The sequence below is a fragment of the Ixodes scapularis genome, unplaced genomic scaffold (genome assembly GCF_016920785.2).
Source record: "Ixodes scapularis isolate PalLabHiFi unplaced genomic scaffold, ASM1692078v2 PGA_scaffold1__304_contigs__length_218370807, whole genome shotgun sequence".
Lineage (NCBI taxonomy): Eukaryota > Metazoa > Arthropoda > Arachnida > Ixodida > Ixodidae > Ixodes > Ixodes scapularis.
This window is the reverse complement of record NW_024609846.1, coordinates 75,019,379-75,036,455: the sequence shown is the minus strand read 5'-3', so window position 1 is coordinate 75,036,455 and position 17,077 is coordinate 75,019,379. Positions and strand designations below refer to the sequence as shown.

General features: G+C 45.1%; 1 protein-coding gene and 1 long non-coding RNA gene across 2 annotated transcripts in view; both read left to right on the top strand.

The window, feature by feature from the left end:
- LOC115331410 overlaps positions 1–17,077 on the top strand; it is a 112,707-nt gene that overhangs the window by 67,832 nt on the left and 27,798 nt on the right. The gene's annotated exons all lie outside the window — the stretch shown is intronic.
- Positions 1,212–3,182, top strand: LOC120840177. Its single transcript, XR_006077775.1, has 2 exons — positions 1,212–1,299; positions 3,098–3,182. It is a non-coding gene; the product is annotated as an uncharacterized LOC120840177 (long non-coding RNA).

The window sequence follows — 17,077 nt, the reverse complement described above, 5'->3', positions numbered from 1 at the left end:
GTTGACAGCATACAATCTATACCACGTGCATTAATTATATCCGAGTGGAAGCTTTCTAAGAAAAACCTCGCTTACAATATATACTGAGAGTGAATTCCCTTCCTTAGTTTTATTATACGTTTGCCCAAAAGGCATATATCTGTAATGAATAAACTGAATGTAACAATTTTTTTTCACGGACAGCTTATGCATTCAAAACGTTTTAACGATAGAGAGGCTATATTACGCATTTCCACTCACCTTCCAAAACAATTGCGATATTCATTTTTCGTTCAGATCAACATAAGAAAAAATAATTTCGCAGAAGATTTTGAAGATATATTTCGTGAAACAACATCAAATATAGCAGCCTGTGCCTAAGGTCCTGCATAGTTGCTCCTAGAATGGTTTACTATCTGTCGAGTCTCCTGGGTAAAAAATACATGAACAAAACTCTGCGTAGTGAACTTATGCATGGTGTTTTTGACAAGTATAGACATTTTTTCCGTGCAGTACTCCATGACAAAAAAAAAAAACGTGTTCAAAAAAGGTGCTCTTGCCACCTTTTTTATTATAATTGAATGTCTAAACATAAATTAAATTTCTGGAACCGCATTCGTGATTAAAACTATGTTTAAGATATAAACGTAATCACAATAGCCGTGAGCATAGTTGCTTAGAACATGAATCAGCTTTGCAGTAACGGAGGCCTTAATATTAGACTGCAAGGTTATTTCTAAAGAACCGCTTCCATATATTGTTTTGGTGTCTTGGAGCCCCTGAATCAACTAACACTTCGTAATTCTTTTCGCTTGCTTAGTGTTACATTATTAGTTGCGATACATACGCTGAAGACAAATATGTGTTAGATAAAAGCTTTGAGGGTGGCCTTACTTGAATTGAAGTTTATTGCTTCATTGTCTACAGTGTCTCTGGCCTTCGTCGCAACCGCTGCGGCCCACGATTGCCAAAACGGAACGAGACCCGCCTCGGTAACAATTTTTTCAGTACATATATGAAAACATTTCGTGTGCTGAAGTGTAAACAAATTCAACGCGTTAATGTAGGCCGCTTTTCTGTCAAAATGTTTTTGAAGTACTTTATGAATTTAAATGCGTCCGCAAACTATTATTTCATTTCGTAAATCATGCACGCGAAGCACTCTGTGTATACAAGATCTTGCGAATATTACTTTCAATTTATTCAGCCGGTTTATTATTTTTATAGGAGGAAAAAAGAGAAGGCTGCGACTATTACTGCTGGAACGCTGAGACCAAATCATGGGACAAATTTTTCTTCGGGAACGGAGAACGATGCTTTGTGAGTAGCAAATCTAATCTTGTAACCACACGTACGGCTCCCGTGCATGCGGGTTTTACTTGTATGCTTTTCCCATACGCAGTGTAATTCCTTTCATTTTCAAACAAATTCACAGTAGCCTCTCTGCAATATGAAACACCAAGAGGTGTACACGCGGTTTTATATCTTTAGTTCCTATGCTGCCATGTTTATGCCGAAGGTTATCAGTTTTTGTGTTATGATTCCCTCAGAAGAATACAACTCAAGATGGTATGGTACTACATTATTTATATGAGATTAATTCCTAGTCTAAACATCTATGCTCCATGATCTCGGATTTGGGCGGTGACTCTTCACAATCACAAAACACAATTAAATTGTATATGCTCTAAACTTTTCCTTATTGCACCTTGCCCTGTCCTGAAATTGAAGTTGGTAAAGACGCAGGAAATATATTGGCACTTAATACTGTGACGTAGCGTGTAACTGACATCCATTAATATGACCTAACATGGTCCAGTAACGTCACGTGACGCTGCAGAATCATGTGACGTCACGTGACCTTTTTTATAGTACTCTCAGAAGGTAAATGTTCCCCCTAAATATAGAGAAGAATTTCTTCACATGACGGTACATTGTTAAATGGAAGTATGATTTCCTCCCTAGCCAAAGTAGCTTCTCAATCTATTTCTGCGGGTCATGATTTTTTAGTGTATCGTTCACAGGAGTTTCGAAAGCAAACTGTTTGCGGCTAATGAAGGTGATGTCTCCGAATAAAAAGTGAAGAATATGAGTAGACCGCTTCGTTTGACCGCTGCGCATATGCCACGTAACAGAAATTAGTTCAATGAATGTGAGCCAGAGTAGTTGGAATACAATCATGATTTCCCAGTGCTGAGCTGGTTGGTTATTCACGCTTGTGAGATTTGAGTTAATGTGTATATTCCTTGTCTCAATCTATATTTTGTATTTCTTTCTTCGTTTAGCTGAAAAATCTCAAAAGGGGGAATAGAATCCTTTTATTACGAGGCAAGATTTTCTTTTGGGTTCTTTAACACGCAATCTTTTTTCTTCAATCGCCACAGCACAACGTTAAAGAGTTATATTTTATAATATTTTAATTAATTTCAGTATGAAGTATTTCAAATATAAGTTTATGATAAACTTTCCGCGGAAAATACAACGTCACGTGATGTCGCATTAAATCAGATCCCGTGGAGATTTTCCGCTCTCAGTCTAGAGTAAAATTTGTTACGTTAAATGTAGCAGGTACATTTCACGGCTATATTCAGCTGTAGATTTAATAAATTATATGATATCATACTTTTAACTGTTCCGTTACGGCAAATTACACTCTAAAAAAAGGTTATCACCTTACACCCTTTTGTCATATATAATACACCTCAAAACTTCAGTACGCTGTAGAGCGCCCTCTAGTCCAACAAACGGCCCCAAGTTGTGCGAGGGGATTGATAACGGTGGGATATAAATTTTTAAGAAGCTAAGGAACGTATCAAAGACCACACAAAGAAAACACCGAGTTTTTGCAGTAGAACCAAAAAAACCCCGATTTTTTTTATTTTTTTTTGTATTCAGTAACACGCACATCAGCTATTTTAATAAGTAGTACCACTCGGCTATCAAGCCCCTCGTAAAATATTGGGTGGTGTGTTCGACTATAGGGAGTTGTACGTCGAATTGAAATTTCGAGGTGTATATATGGGACAAAGGGTGTAGTAATACACCCCATTTTTTTAGAGTGTACATCTCAGGAACATTTGAAATTTCAATACTCTTTTTTTCTCTCTCTCATTTGCAGTACAACAATGGTGATGAGGGATTATGTCAAAACGGAGAATGCCATTTGACAACAGATTCAGGTGTGCCCAATGACACTGATGCAAGAAAAGAAGAAACCGAAGAAGAGTTAGAAGCCTAAGGGCAGGTCAAAGAAAAATTAGGAAGGACACTTCTTATTCAAACTCTCCAAACTAAACCAGGCTTAATAAAGCTAAAGCACTGACTGTTTGTACTGTGTACACACTAATATTTTAACAACCATGTTCGTGTTAAAAGGGTGTTTTTTCCAGTTCACACCCTTCCTCCACCATTTTTACATGTTTCTGAACATTCAAGGGTGTACAGAAAGGCATACACCCTTGGTATATATTTTTACACCCTGCGGGTACCGAAATCGTGTTAAAGGGCAACTCCGCTCAATTCCGAAAAATTTAGGCTCTCATGTGATTTCATTTCACAAAGCATTACTAAACAGATTTACGTCTTCGGATTCGCGAATTGTGGAATATTGTTTGTGTATTCTTAACTTTCCCCGTAAGTGATGACGTCACAACTTGGCGTCTGGGTCCAAACAAACCGTTACTAGAGACGTTGCTATGGACTAATGCATGCAGACTCCACACGAGGCTAGATTTTCGCTTATAAGTAAATAATTTTTTTTAAGCAACCTAGCTTCTTGATATTTAATTATAAAGATGTTCTTGTCATCTCAGCGTCGTATTGCAACGATAAAGCCATTTTTGAAGTGCTCCACTCTGCTTTGCTTTGGTAGCAGACGACACGATAGGTTTGATGGCCTTTGTTGCAGTGGGCGTCTTCATTCAATTGCGTCAGTAAACGAGCAACACAAGCAAGTGAATCGCCAAGGCCGCAGAGGCCTCCGCAATGTGGGTTTTTGCTCTGTGAAGAACCCAGCTTTGTTCATAGGGGCGAAAATTCCGTAAAATCAAACCACGTCATGGAGATCAGTTACGACGACGACCTGAAGTGCATTACCGGCGTAGTGCCGGCAAGAATGAGAAACAAATCGTACGCCGTCGAGATAAGGCGTTTGTTATTATTATTATTGAGGTTTTCAGGTTATTAAAATATTGCATGTCTATCGCAATTTCGCAATTTTTTTTGTATAAATTAAATTTAATGGATGTGCTCTTTCGGTGAAGATCTCCATCGAACCCGCGATGAGAGTACAATCTGTAATAGAGTCACCTTATGTTTTTTATCCAGCTCTTTCGCGTTTTGGGGTTTTGCGTAAATCTAAAGAAACGGCAAGAATAATTTTCCACGCGATGGTTACATTCAGATACGATGCACCCTCCGATAGCGCGAGTCCGGAAACAAAATTTGGGATCTCTAGCGATCGCCTGAAGTGCTTTTCTCACGGGTGCATTCCGATGTTTTTGCAGACGATCATCTCGATCGACGCCTGGACTTTCGATAAACCATATTTTGCATCGCACCCCGCAATGAATTCTTATAAGTGTCTCAAAAAAACAACAAAAAAATTCAATATCAGAATATCGTCTTTATTCACCCGATTCAGACGCCGGCGCCAGCTTCGCCGGCGGGCGTGTGGCTGACGGCATTCTTCTTGCATTCGTCGTCTGCTGCAGGCACCTTGAGGACCGGAAGTTGCAGTCGTAAATATTTCAGAAACAAGCGATTACCGGCACACTTCTGTCGCAACATATATCACATTCAAGCTTTCTATATCTGCGATTTTTAAAAGTTTAAATCCTACTCCCGATTTCTGAACGGTCGGGTTTTCGTAGCGAAACCTAGCCACATGTATTTGTCCATAACAACGACCCTAGCAACGGTTTGTTTGGACCACGGTTTGGACCCCTGACGTCACACTTACGGAGTCAATTTAAACATCAGCTGATACTGAAAGCGAAATTTCGGTTGCGTCAGGCAACAAAGGTCTCGTGTCGTCACAGTCATGGCCACGTCACGTCGACCCACGTGGTCTTGTGACGTTTCTGGGGGCGAGGTACACGACATGAGACGCGGACAGGTCGCTTCGCATGGCGTGGACGGTGATGGCTTGGGGGAGATGGGGAAGGGGAGAAGTTGAAAGAGGAGAGGGGGAGCGGAAAAATAGACCGATAAGCCAACACCTCCTAGACATCAGGCCGTAGCGCTCCGAGTGGGCCCGTCACAATGGCGGAGGAATGAAGGTCATGGCGCAACTACGTGAGAAAATGCGCTGTCGACGCGTATCGGCGCGGTCGGCACATTAATGTTCGTGCGCGTTTATCCGACATTAATACACGTTTTAAAAGCGCTGTCTTCTACAATTTATTATATATATATAATATAAACGTAATATGCAACGCGCTATTAATGTTGAAAGTACCAAATTTATATTTTTGATTATCCCCGTAACCGCGGTACTGCGCGCAGAGCCGCAGCTCCCCCAACTTTTCGAATGAACCGGCTCAGAATTTCCAATGCGACATATTCTTCCCACGAACGGGCTATGGTTCTGGTAAATTTACGTTGCGTGTGAGCTGCTGACTGTCTGCAAAGGTACGCTGAGACAGTTCAGAAGGAAAAGAAACCGAAAAAAGATCCATTCATCGCCGCAGGGAGTAAGCGCACACGAGCAAGAGAGGGGTCGACAATGTTAAGCCTCTCGTCCCACACTGCTGGTGCTGCTCTCGCGTGTGTGTGTGTGTGTGTGGTTCTTTTTAACTTCCTACCCGTCGTCTTTTTGTCGTCACCGCAGACTCGAGTAGTTTTTTTCTTTCTGTTCGCTTGATACTACGGCATTTGCGTGGATTCGCGAAACAAGTCCTGCTAGGGTTTGAGAGACGTGTGTGGCAACTAATCAAGGATGACACTGGCCGATGACCTCTCTTTCGACGGAAAGACTTCTAGAAGCTAGTGTTCAAATGTTTTCGTGATGGATCGTTTGGGACGTATGGATACGATCGACAGATGAGGAAGAACTTATTTACGGGCTTTCTTGGTCATGTAAGACGCAAGTAAAGTGCTGCAGTCGATTTTAGAGCACAGCTCTTAGGGGCCCGTTTCCAGCCTGAGCGGCGTCGGCGTCGGCGTAACCGGCGGGGGGGGGGGTCACGTGATCCCCCCCCCCGAGGTCACGTGACCCCCTACACCCGAGGTCACGTGACCCACCTGAGGTCACGTGACCCCCACCGAGGTCACGTGACCCCCCCCCCCCCTCCCCGGGGTCACGTGACTACCCGCAGGTGACGTGACCCCCCTCAGTACCCTTCCCTACTCCTCCTCAAGAGCTGCGCTCCAATTCGGCGTTACAGGGATTTGTAAAGGGCTTTCATTTTTTTCTAATGTCGTGATAGAATGGAATTTCGTTCTTCGTCGTTTTCCGCTTGCTATTGCGTCGACATTTGTAAATATGTGTGGTTATATTCTAGTTTTTACTGGAAGGTAAATAACAAGTTTGTGCGATTAATGAAAGTGCGTTGTTTGTGCTTACGTGTTTATTTATACTATAGTTATTTTGTTGCCTTTACCGCATTTATACTATAATCTCAACTGTATTAAGGTAATTGTATTATTGTATAAAAAATGGGTTATATTTTGTTCGTAGGCAGCTCGAGCCCATAGGGAGAAGTAAATTAGTTGATTGTAAAGAGTAAGTTTAGTACCCCTGCCTCACGGAAAAGTTAATAAATTTTGATTAAATAATACGGGATTTTATCGGCTCGCTCTTTTGAGTGATTATATGAGTGTCGCAAGCTCATTTGTCGGCCCCATATTGTCATTCGATCGAAATTGCATTAATTTTAATTCAGTGACTGCACGCGATAACATCGCTTACATGGTCGTGACACTCGTCGAGCCGTGACCGCGTTGGCTACGTACACCTGATTTTGAATAGATCTATATTGCTGTGTCCAATCACTGCGTATCTCACCATTTTTTCAAAAAATTTCTGTAGAAAGTATGCATTCCTACAGCAATAATTCCGTGACTCAATATATTCTACTTAAAACAATCACATTTTTCTATAAACGTCTTATACGCATATCTCGTGCCATTTCGCATCGATTATTTAGCGGTGTAATGTTTTGCCCGCGTAATAAAGTGTTTCTTTGACCCGTTGCAATGTGCAGCTTTCATTTTAGCCAATAAGACACGCGTATGTGACGAAAAGCGCGTTACGACGGTCGATCCACGCGCGTTGCCTTCGCTTCGCCGCGCGCCTCCGATGGCCTTCCTTTGCGACGTCACCACAAGAGCGCTACGGGCTTATTTCTAGGAGGTGTTGGATAAGCGCGCAGGGCAGCGCAAACTGGCGCATCTGCGTTACGGTGATCACGTTGACGCCATTGAGCCAACACCGGGAGGAGAAACTCATGACGTCATCGCTCAATTTCTCCCTGAGAAGTAAAAACAAACAAAACGTGAGGATGGCGTAGCCATGCATCTGACGTAGTGGCTCAACGTTGGCCGCTCCAACTCCGTCGCATTTACTGCGCTGACGATTGCGCCTCGCGTTGCACGCTAGAGCTGGCAGATTTCGGCGACTTGGCTCATTTGAAAGTTGCTGGCCAGTTTATTAAATGTATGGACGGAATTAGATCGTAACATTTGACATGGGGTCTTCCTATATGATACCTAAGAGGGCTGCATAGTTTTATAAATATCAAAAATAAAGCGGAGTTGCCCTTTAAGAGGAGTTTGCAGTGGTACACCCACGATTTGGGACTCGTCAAAATTGGAAATTACCAAATTGCAGTCATGCACGCCTAAAGTAGAAGTCAAGAGGCAGTCTGCTATATTTGGCGAATATCGTGCAGTTTGAGTAAGCACAATTGGCAGACAACATCCAAGCCAAGCCAACGCTCAAGTTCTTTTCAAACCAGATGAATGGGTCTGTTGTGTTCGAGCCTTTGGTTGTTTACGTGCAAGCGACCACAAAAATAGCATCAGTTACCCACGCACCTTTGCTCAAAATGGTGAGACCACATTGGCTTTATTATGATATATTCCATCTCATCCTGGGATGTACTAAAGCGAAGGCTATTGACGGGCAGACTGTACGGGCTAACAGCTTTGCTACATACGCAAGCTGCACGAGGGTTCGTTCAGTGCGAGCATCTAGCCATGGTTTGAGCTCGTGCTCTATGGCTTTAGTACATGTCAGGCGTGTGTGTGTGTGTTTGGGGAGGGGGGGGGGGGAGGAGGGGCAATCATCGGGGGTTATATGCCACACGAGGGTGCTACGTCTGTTCACGGAGGGATCTCGTGCTGTTTTTATTGGAGGAGAGGGGACGTGTGAAAAATTGACAAACGGAACATGGTTGGCGACAGCGGAAATCCTACCTGATGGAGGCTAGGAGGGTATTCATTCCGTATTTCTCACTGATCTTTATGATAATTGCTGTGCGCACTTCCCTGCTCCGCGATTGCGGCTACCGGACGGCCATCTTGGGAAGCGGAAGATCAACCTTTTGGAGCGTTGCTGGGCAGCAACGTGCTGAATGCACGTTTTCTGCTCGTTTGTCATCATTGGGAGCGTGAAGTCCACGCTTTTTTATGCCTACTACGACGCTCCGAGTTTCATACTCTGAGCGCAGCAACTAAATGGCGCATGGCGTACAAGAGCGCAACACACAGAAACAACTGAAACTATTGACGAGCCGCACAGTATAAGGAACCCGGCATCGCTAACATACAGTTGGCAGAAGCCGAAATTATTTCGGACATAAATTAATTAAGGCCAGTGTAAATTACCAGGGTGTAAAGCAAAAGGGACAGCGATATTGTGACGTTTTTACACACGTTTTAATATATTCTGAAAGGTTTGATGACTCGTTTTGAGCACATATTGGGAAAGTTACCTTGGCCGATCCATTTACTGACCATGGATGCTGTTCATATTTAAATTAAAGACAACGTTCTTGAATGACGCTAATAATCCCTAGAGAATGGGAACAAGAGGGACAAAGGACAAACACAAATCTCCAAACACAGCTAGGTGACTGGTGCGCGACCGAAAAAGTCCGCCCGGTCCGGGTATCGAACCCGGAAGAGGTCCCGGGTTCCAGACCCGGACCAGGCGGATTTTTTCGGTCGCGCACCAGTAACCTAGCTGTGTTTTAAGATTTATGTTTGTCCTCTGTCCGTTTTGTTTCCTTTCTCCAGGGATTATTTTCATTATTCTTGTCCAGCTCGCTTGCATTCTTGCATTTCATTGCACCATAAATATTCTTGAACCCGCTGTCGACGCACGGAACCCTCAAACTTGTAGGTTATCATGTGGTTAATTCTTGCAGTGAGACGGAATCGGAGAAAAGCCGTCGATGTGCTAAGCCGATACCGGAACCATCGGTGTTCAATGAATTGCACGTGAATTTGTTTTAGGCGGGATCCATGACATTATGTTTCGGCTTTCCAAAGTATCTTGATTGGCTAAGCTAAGCGTTCTAAAAAGGGCGGCGGATCGATTGTCTTCTCATCTCAACAACTTTTCTGTCGCTGTGCTTTCGGCACGCTACCGTTCGATAGATTAATTTGTTTTCAGGCGAGATGCATAACAAATCTTTCCTGCAATGCTAACTGATGCTGCGGCTTTCCAATCTAAGCAGCTTTATTCGCTGCGGCTGGGCTAAGCATATTAAAAAGGGCAGCGGTCCGACTGTCTCCTCGACAACTTTTCTGTCGCCGAGCTATCGGCACGCTCGTTCCATAGATCAATTCCTTTTCTTGCAAGACGCATGACCAAACCTTTCCTCAACGCTAACTGATGTTTTTTGTTTCCAATCAAACTGTCTTTATTCGCTGGGCTAAGCATAATAAAAGGGGCGGCGGTCCGAATGTCTCCTCATCTCGACAACTTTTCTGTCGCAGTGCTATCGGCACGATACCGTTTTATGGATGAATTCGTTTTCGGGCGAGATGCACGAACAAACTTTTTCCAGGATGCTAATTGCTGTCTTGGCTTTCAAATGAAATCGTTTCTACCTGCTGAAGTAAGCACGAATCAACTGAAAAGGAGCAGCGGTCCAGCTATGCCTCTCGTCTTGACGGTCTCGACAACAACGCAGCCATCTTGTTTGTGGACATGACCTCACGGATGGCGAGGAATTCACTCGTGCTCCGAGAAATACTCGGTGAATGAAAAGCGCGCTCGAGTGTCAGTCTCCGGTGGCGCTCCTGTTCGTTTAGTGAAAGGACCACGAAACTCTCTCGCTCCGGAGCGCTGACTTAACGCGCCATTTCCCTGAAGACGTTCTTTAACACTTTGTGCAAACGATGAAAATTGGCTTGGAGAACACATGAAGTTTTTCGCGCAACGTTTTTCGGAAAAAGGGGATATATTTTTAGACCCCATTGTTGCATCGACGTACAGAGAGCTGACGTCAAACCGACAGAACCAAGTTTCACAAGCCGCTTGATAACCGAGTGGTAGAACTTATTAAAATAGCTAGTGTAAGTGTTACGCACAAAAAAAAAAAAAAAATCAATTTTTTTTTGCCTTACTGCAAAACCTCAGTGTTTTCATTTTGTGGTCTTTCATACGTAGTCAGTAGTAGTCAGTAAACCGTACATTAGCTATTTAATAAGTTGTATCACACGGCTCAAGCCCTTCGTAAAATTTGGGGCCGTGTGTTCGACTATAGGGCGCTGTACGTCGAATTGAAGTATTGGGGCATATTATATGGGACAAAGGGTGTAACGATACACCCCTTTACACCTTTTTATTTAGAGTGCTGTTCGGTATTCAAGCGTCCGAAGGCAGAGACGCAGCTATTTGGCGTGTCAAGGAAGCTTTGATCCTGCCACGAAACCAGCGAGACTTGCAATTGACGAGCTGTGCCTAAACGTTTCCGCGCATTTTGAAAAGCAATTCTCACATGTCTTTAGCTCGCTGCCGCCCAACCTCTGCAACGCTCCAAAAGGTTGATCGATTTTCCATGTCCAAGATGGCCTCCGGTGGCCGTATTTGCGTTGCAGCGACCAAGCGGGGACGCGCGATCCAGCAAATTGTCATAGAAATACTAGGGAGATGTAGTAGATCGTTTTCCTCCTCCGCTACGGTATCCCCGAAGAAAACGCTGCAGCTGCGCCTGCGCGCCGTCAGCCTTCTCTGCATAGTTCAAGGTCTTGTGGCTGATTACGGAGCGCTATCCGGGTGCTTAGCGGGCTGCGGAAACGGTATACTACAATTCCCTAATGGTACTGCTTACATAGCGTACGTTTCGGCCCTAGAGCGAAGGTTAGCGTCGCTGCGGTCGCTGCGTCTTGATTGGGTGAGGTGTGCCGTGACGTCAGGTGAAGGACTCCGCTTGACGTTCTGGTGTCCGCGGCTCGCTTCCCTGCGCCCTTTTCCTCACGATCATAAGTGTGTGATCATGTTGACCTACGGTTCAGTGCCGCAATGCAAATTCCAAAAAGAAACCGGTATCATATTTTACCTCCCAAAGACGTCGAGAATAAATAAAGCATGGACAGTCAAACTAAGGATGGGAAAGGCACAGTAAACGTCGGTCGTTTTGTGCTGTAAGCACTTTGAGGAGCGGGACTTCGTTTAGCCGCTGCACAAGACGCTGAACATGGTTAAAATTGCGCACAAATGGAAAGGAACAAAGAAGAGGGAAGGGAGAAGAGACAAGCGCAAACTCACAACTTCCCCTTCACTCTGTTCAATTCCCTCTTCTCTGTTCCTTTCTATTTGTGCGCAATTTTAACCATGTTCAATCATTACCAACTGGCCCAACTAACCACTTTACGACAAGACGCTGAGTGAGACTTTTAACGACGGATTTTCGTACCTTTTTGTAAACGTGTTTCTCAAGTTTACCTTTTTAATTAGGTTATAAGTACCGAAAATATCGCCGGAGGATATCCCGTCGATGAACTTTTCTGCCCCCTACGCGTGATATAAGACGATTGTGCAAGGAGTCGGGGAGGCGGCGGTGTAAGTGTTTCAGACATTGAAATTTTCTTCCTTGCATGCTCATGAGTTAGGAGAACATAATATCCCGCTTTACGGACATACAAATGGCCTCTATATCAAAGGCCTTTGGGCGGTGTCACTTATGATTCTCACACGATGGCCCAGAATATATTTAACATGTTGCTGGAGCATAATGCAGCTTTTTTGCTGAGGCATTTTTGTTTAGAAAGCAATACGATAAAACCTGTTAGTTTATTCAAATCATCAGAAGCATTGATTGTGTGACGTGTAAATTTATTGCGTTTTCCCGCGAGTGCGGTCACATTCATTTCTTTTCACATACCAGCTGTGATTCATGCGCTGCCAGCCCTGGAAAGCTCGCTTGGAATGTTGGTTCAAGATACGCCTGCAGCTACAGACCTTACCTCAATGAGGCCGCATATAATAATTTACACTTCTTACGAAAAACGCGCACAAAAAAAAAAGAAAACAGTAACTAGTGCGCCTACAGCTAACGCGGTCACAGCCTTCGCAAGGCGAGGTGGACGAGTGAGGGAAAAATTCTGTCCTCGGCGCGACGTCACCCCGGCTCGCCAGGCCGTAAGGGGTCCCCACCCAATGTTCTTGGGGCTAATACTCTCACCATGCAGTGCACCTAGTATTTGTTTGACCTCTGGCCATTAAATCTTTCTCAGTTTGTCATTTCATCTCACAGGGGTACAATTTTAGTCATCGAGATCTCAGCCGGCTTCCACTGAGGAAGCTAAAATACCACTAGCAGACACAGCGTCTGGTAACATGAGGGAATAAGAATAAATTTGTTTGCTACTAGGTGTCATTCCCTGACGGAAACAAAAAGAAAAAAACAAAGAACACACAGACAGGTCATCTGCACATAGAGCCAAAAATGGACAATTGTCTGCTACGAATTGTCTACCGTGCAGAGTGCGATCGAAAACTAATGAAAATATCCAACAGCGTCTATTTTACGGACGCAGTTCTCGTCCAGTACTTCGTTTGACTATGCCGATTCGTGTTCTGGTCGTGTGTAACCTGAATCCCACTGTTGGTAAAACAAGAGCTTGGAACAAGCACCACTCTGGCCACAATATCAATGTCACCATCCGCAAAAAACTGACAGGTTCTCACCTAAAAATTTCCTCGTCAACAGCAAAAAAAAGAAAAAAAAAGTTATTGGACGAGAGCACCCGTCTGAGGCGTCGTGTTTAATCACAGTGCCAATGTAGTGAGATCTTCATCGCGATCTTAACAATAAAAAAAATCGAGCCCCAAGAACAGTTTATTCTTTCTCTTTTGGGGCTAGTTCTCTGTGTCTGTGGAAGTGCATAGGTATCAGCAAATATGCATTGATTGTAAACAGAAGATGAAGGTACATTTTTAAATGATTTATTGTGGGCTGGAATTAGGAGGAGTGTTTTGAAAATTTGTCAGGTTTTACCTTCTTTGGCATTCATGCAAGTATGAATGCCCATGCTCTACTTTCAGTTCCAAAAAGAGTGAGGCGCGAAACAGAGATCGAGCCAGTGAAGCGGCAATATCAGGGGCACTCTGAGTCGAGCCCATTCATCATCAGTCTCGCCACCAGACTTGTACGTTGTTCAACTATACTTAAGTTACTGTAGTTTTACTACTTTTTTTAGTAGATTACAAACTTTGAATTCCATCTTGATTTCGGTAATTAGTAGTTTACTTTAATTACTTTCCAAATAACTTTCGATTTTTAGTGGTAGGCTCTCTTACAAACAAACGTTCCTGCACAAAAATAGATATAATAGAAGATCAGGCGGTATTTGCAAAAAGGGGAAAGCATATGGCGTAGGCAAGGAGTCGAAGGGAGGGTAAAAGTTTCAACGGTCCGAAACTCTCAAAAACTTTTCACGAGCCTCCGATTGCAACAACTCTGCTACGAGGCGCGGGGGAGCGGACAGACACGTCGCAAATGAGGGCTAGTAACTTCGGGATTTGCGCCGAAGACGCGTTTTTTTGTGTCCCGAGGTTCAAGCAGACTTGAAGAAATTGAAGAAAGTGTGTGACAGCCTTATCCCCAAAATAGGACCTCTTTCCCACTACAGGAGGTGTACACAATGCATCCTCACTCAATGTAGGTAACAAAATGCAGCACCTGCTCTGAAGCTCATCTGGTCCGTGTCATACGTGTTGTATAGGGCTGGCAAAGGCCCGTGCCTTTACCAGCCCTGTACATTACTTGTGCAACATCCAAAAACGGTAGTTAAAAATTTGCGGTCCTACTTTTTCATACCACTGCAAAACCTCATCTCGCTCAGTTCACTTGGAAAGCGGAACAGGTTGGGAGAAGGGGCCTTCAGTTGGGGATTCAACCGGACATTGCCCACTCAACAATGAACGTACGCGCGACGCGCAAGAAGGTGAACACGTGAAAAGGGAGGCGTAGGAGCGGAAAAGGAAACCCAAGGTCTCAAGCGAGGGGAAAGCGAGTTTCGAAATTGCCGCGCAGGTTCCGCAGCATTTGCTCACGCGGACAGCCAACGCCGGCCTGATGGTTCAACTAATGTCTTGTTCAAGATGGCCGCCGTGGTAACGCAGACTTAAGGCGTTGCCGCTGGGGGCGCTAGGAACGCTATCCGCATTCAGCCCCTAAAGCCTCTTAATGTTTCAAAAGCAGCGCAATGCGCGTCGATGCACGAGGCAGGTGCAACGTGCCGCCCTTGGGAAGATCGTGGCGTTACAGCGCAGCGCTGAGCTAAATTTCAGATGCCATGTTCTTCCCAGAAGCAGCGCGCGGCACGTGTCTTGAGCATTTCCACAACAATGAATGGCGCCACTTTTCCCACGGTAAAAGGGCTTTAAAGGGGCGATGCAACGATTTTCGTACTTCGGGCAAATACCGTTAAGTACGGATCCCTGACGTTAATGACCTATAAAACACGCCTGCGTTTTTCACCTCACGCAATAGAAGTCCCAGAAAAAATTAAAGAAAAACGAGCAGCGTTCAGCCCCTCAACTTGCAGCCAGAACAGGTGGCCACGTGATCTGGAGTCGATTATATGCTGCCAATGTTGATCATAGCCACGCGCTAGGGTTGTTAAAGCACAGGACACGCGCTGAGTTCCAGACATTGTTGTGGCTCGGCTACTGTCGTCGTTGCAGCGATTGGACACGAGCCACCACCCGAATGCTTCTCCAGCTAGTAATTATCACGAGCCCAAATCGAGTGCTAACGCAATGGTCGGGTCCAATCTATGAACCGCATTCAAATATCGTCATTGCGGTGTACTGCGATTCCCACGTTACGTCATGAAAGTTTGCGAACGAGAGGTTGAATAAAAATGGTCGCTTTTGTCCTTGAAATTACACCGCGACAAGGGAGTTTCTTGGCTGGTGGCTTTGCGTGCGAGTATCCTTGAGTCCTACTAGTGCCAGTGAGCTCGTGTAAAGTGAAAAACATCCCCATTGAATATCGTTGCACCGCAGTTTGAACAAGCATTTACACAACAATGAATGGCGGCACTTTTCCCGGGATAGAGGGGAATTAAAAGCCCCTCTACCCTGGCAAAAGTGGCGTCATTCATTGTTGTGGAAATGCTTGAGACACTCGTCGCGTGCCGCTCTGGTAGGAACCTCGCTTCTGAAATCTAGCTCAGTGCTGCTACAGCGTTCTGCTGCATTATGCCGCCATGATCTCCCATTGGGCTGCACGCTGAACGTGTCTCGTTCATCGACGCAATTTCGCTACATTTGGAACATGAAAGGGCCTTATATCCGCCCGCATTATGCTCACGTGCCGGCAGAAGAGAAAAGCCGTTTTCGACCACCGCTCTCCTGTTGAGCTTGTCAGCTGATAAATCAAGATGCCTTTAACAAAAAGGGCTGCTGGCCGGTTTCATTCTTAGTGTTCATGCGCCTGGTGCATGATTTGCTTGCTTTTTGAAGCGAGGAACGTTCACCTGCTGCGCTGAGTGGGTTGCACGCTCAGCTGATTAATAAATAGTGAAATGGTGTAGATAACCTTGTCTATAAGCGCGTGAACAAGATGTCGTGGCTTTGAAACATTCTTCCACAGGAGGGACGCCAACAGACGTATCGCTAAATTGACCAAGCATCAAGGAGAATGCTCGGAATGTGTGTATACACGCCACATGTGCTCGCCTTCACCGTATAAAATTTTCGAAGTAAATAACCTAAATAAAGCATTGACGAACGAGTGTGCACGATGCCATTTGTTGTAGCATGCCTCCTTTATACTCACAAACCCTGGCAGTTCGATGAAGGAGCCATTGAGTGCACGGTCGCAGACTTGGAGCGCGAGGATCTGGTAGCACAGAGTATCAACGAGCCACTTCTCCTTGAATCTAAAGCCCATCTATCCTCGGAAAAGTGGTGCCATTCATTGTTGTGGAAATGCTTGAGACACGTGCCGCGCGCCACTTCTGGGAAAAACGTGGCGTCTGAAATCTAGCTCAGTGCTGCGCTGTGCCCCCATGATGTTCCCAAGGGCTGCAGGTTGCACGTGCCTTGTGCATCGACGCACCTTGCGCTACTTTTGAAACATGAAGGGTCTTTAGAGGAAACTGGACGTCATCGCTCAGCTTTTGCAGCGGCGAGGACTCGAAACAGCCTTGTTCGCTCGGGAGAAGTGTGTTTCGGCGTCTCGGCGCAGCGGGGCGCCCATCAAGTGGCTCGCCTCTCATCCGCAGTCTGCCGCTCTACCTTTTTCATTTCCGCGGTCGTTTCTCGTGGCGATCTGTCAGGCCTTCTCAGTATATAGGAGGCTATGGTTTAGGGTAAAGTAACTGAATCGAGGGAAAATAGCGCCGTGCTCCTGGTATGGTCGACATTTGGCCCTTGTAGTGAACAAGTTCTCCGTGACCTCTCCGTACTTGGGGTGCCGATCTAAATTATCTGGAGACGGGTAACGTTATAGACACGGTTGTTGTGTACCGAGATTTCGCTATCCACTCCCCAGCAAAACAAGCGTACACCCACCGGCAATATGAAGGTGAACGCCGGACCGTGAACCGCTTCGTGTCATCAGCGCCATGACGCGGCTGCCGTGGCAGCCACGTCATTGCGCTGATAGCACGGAGCGGTCGACGGTCCGGC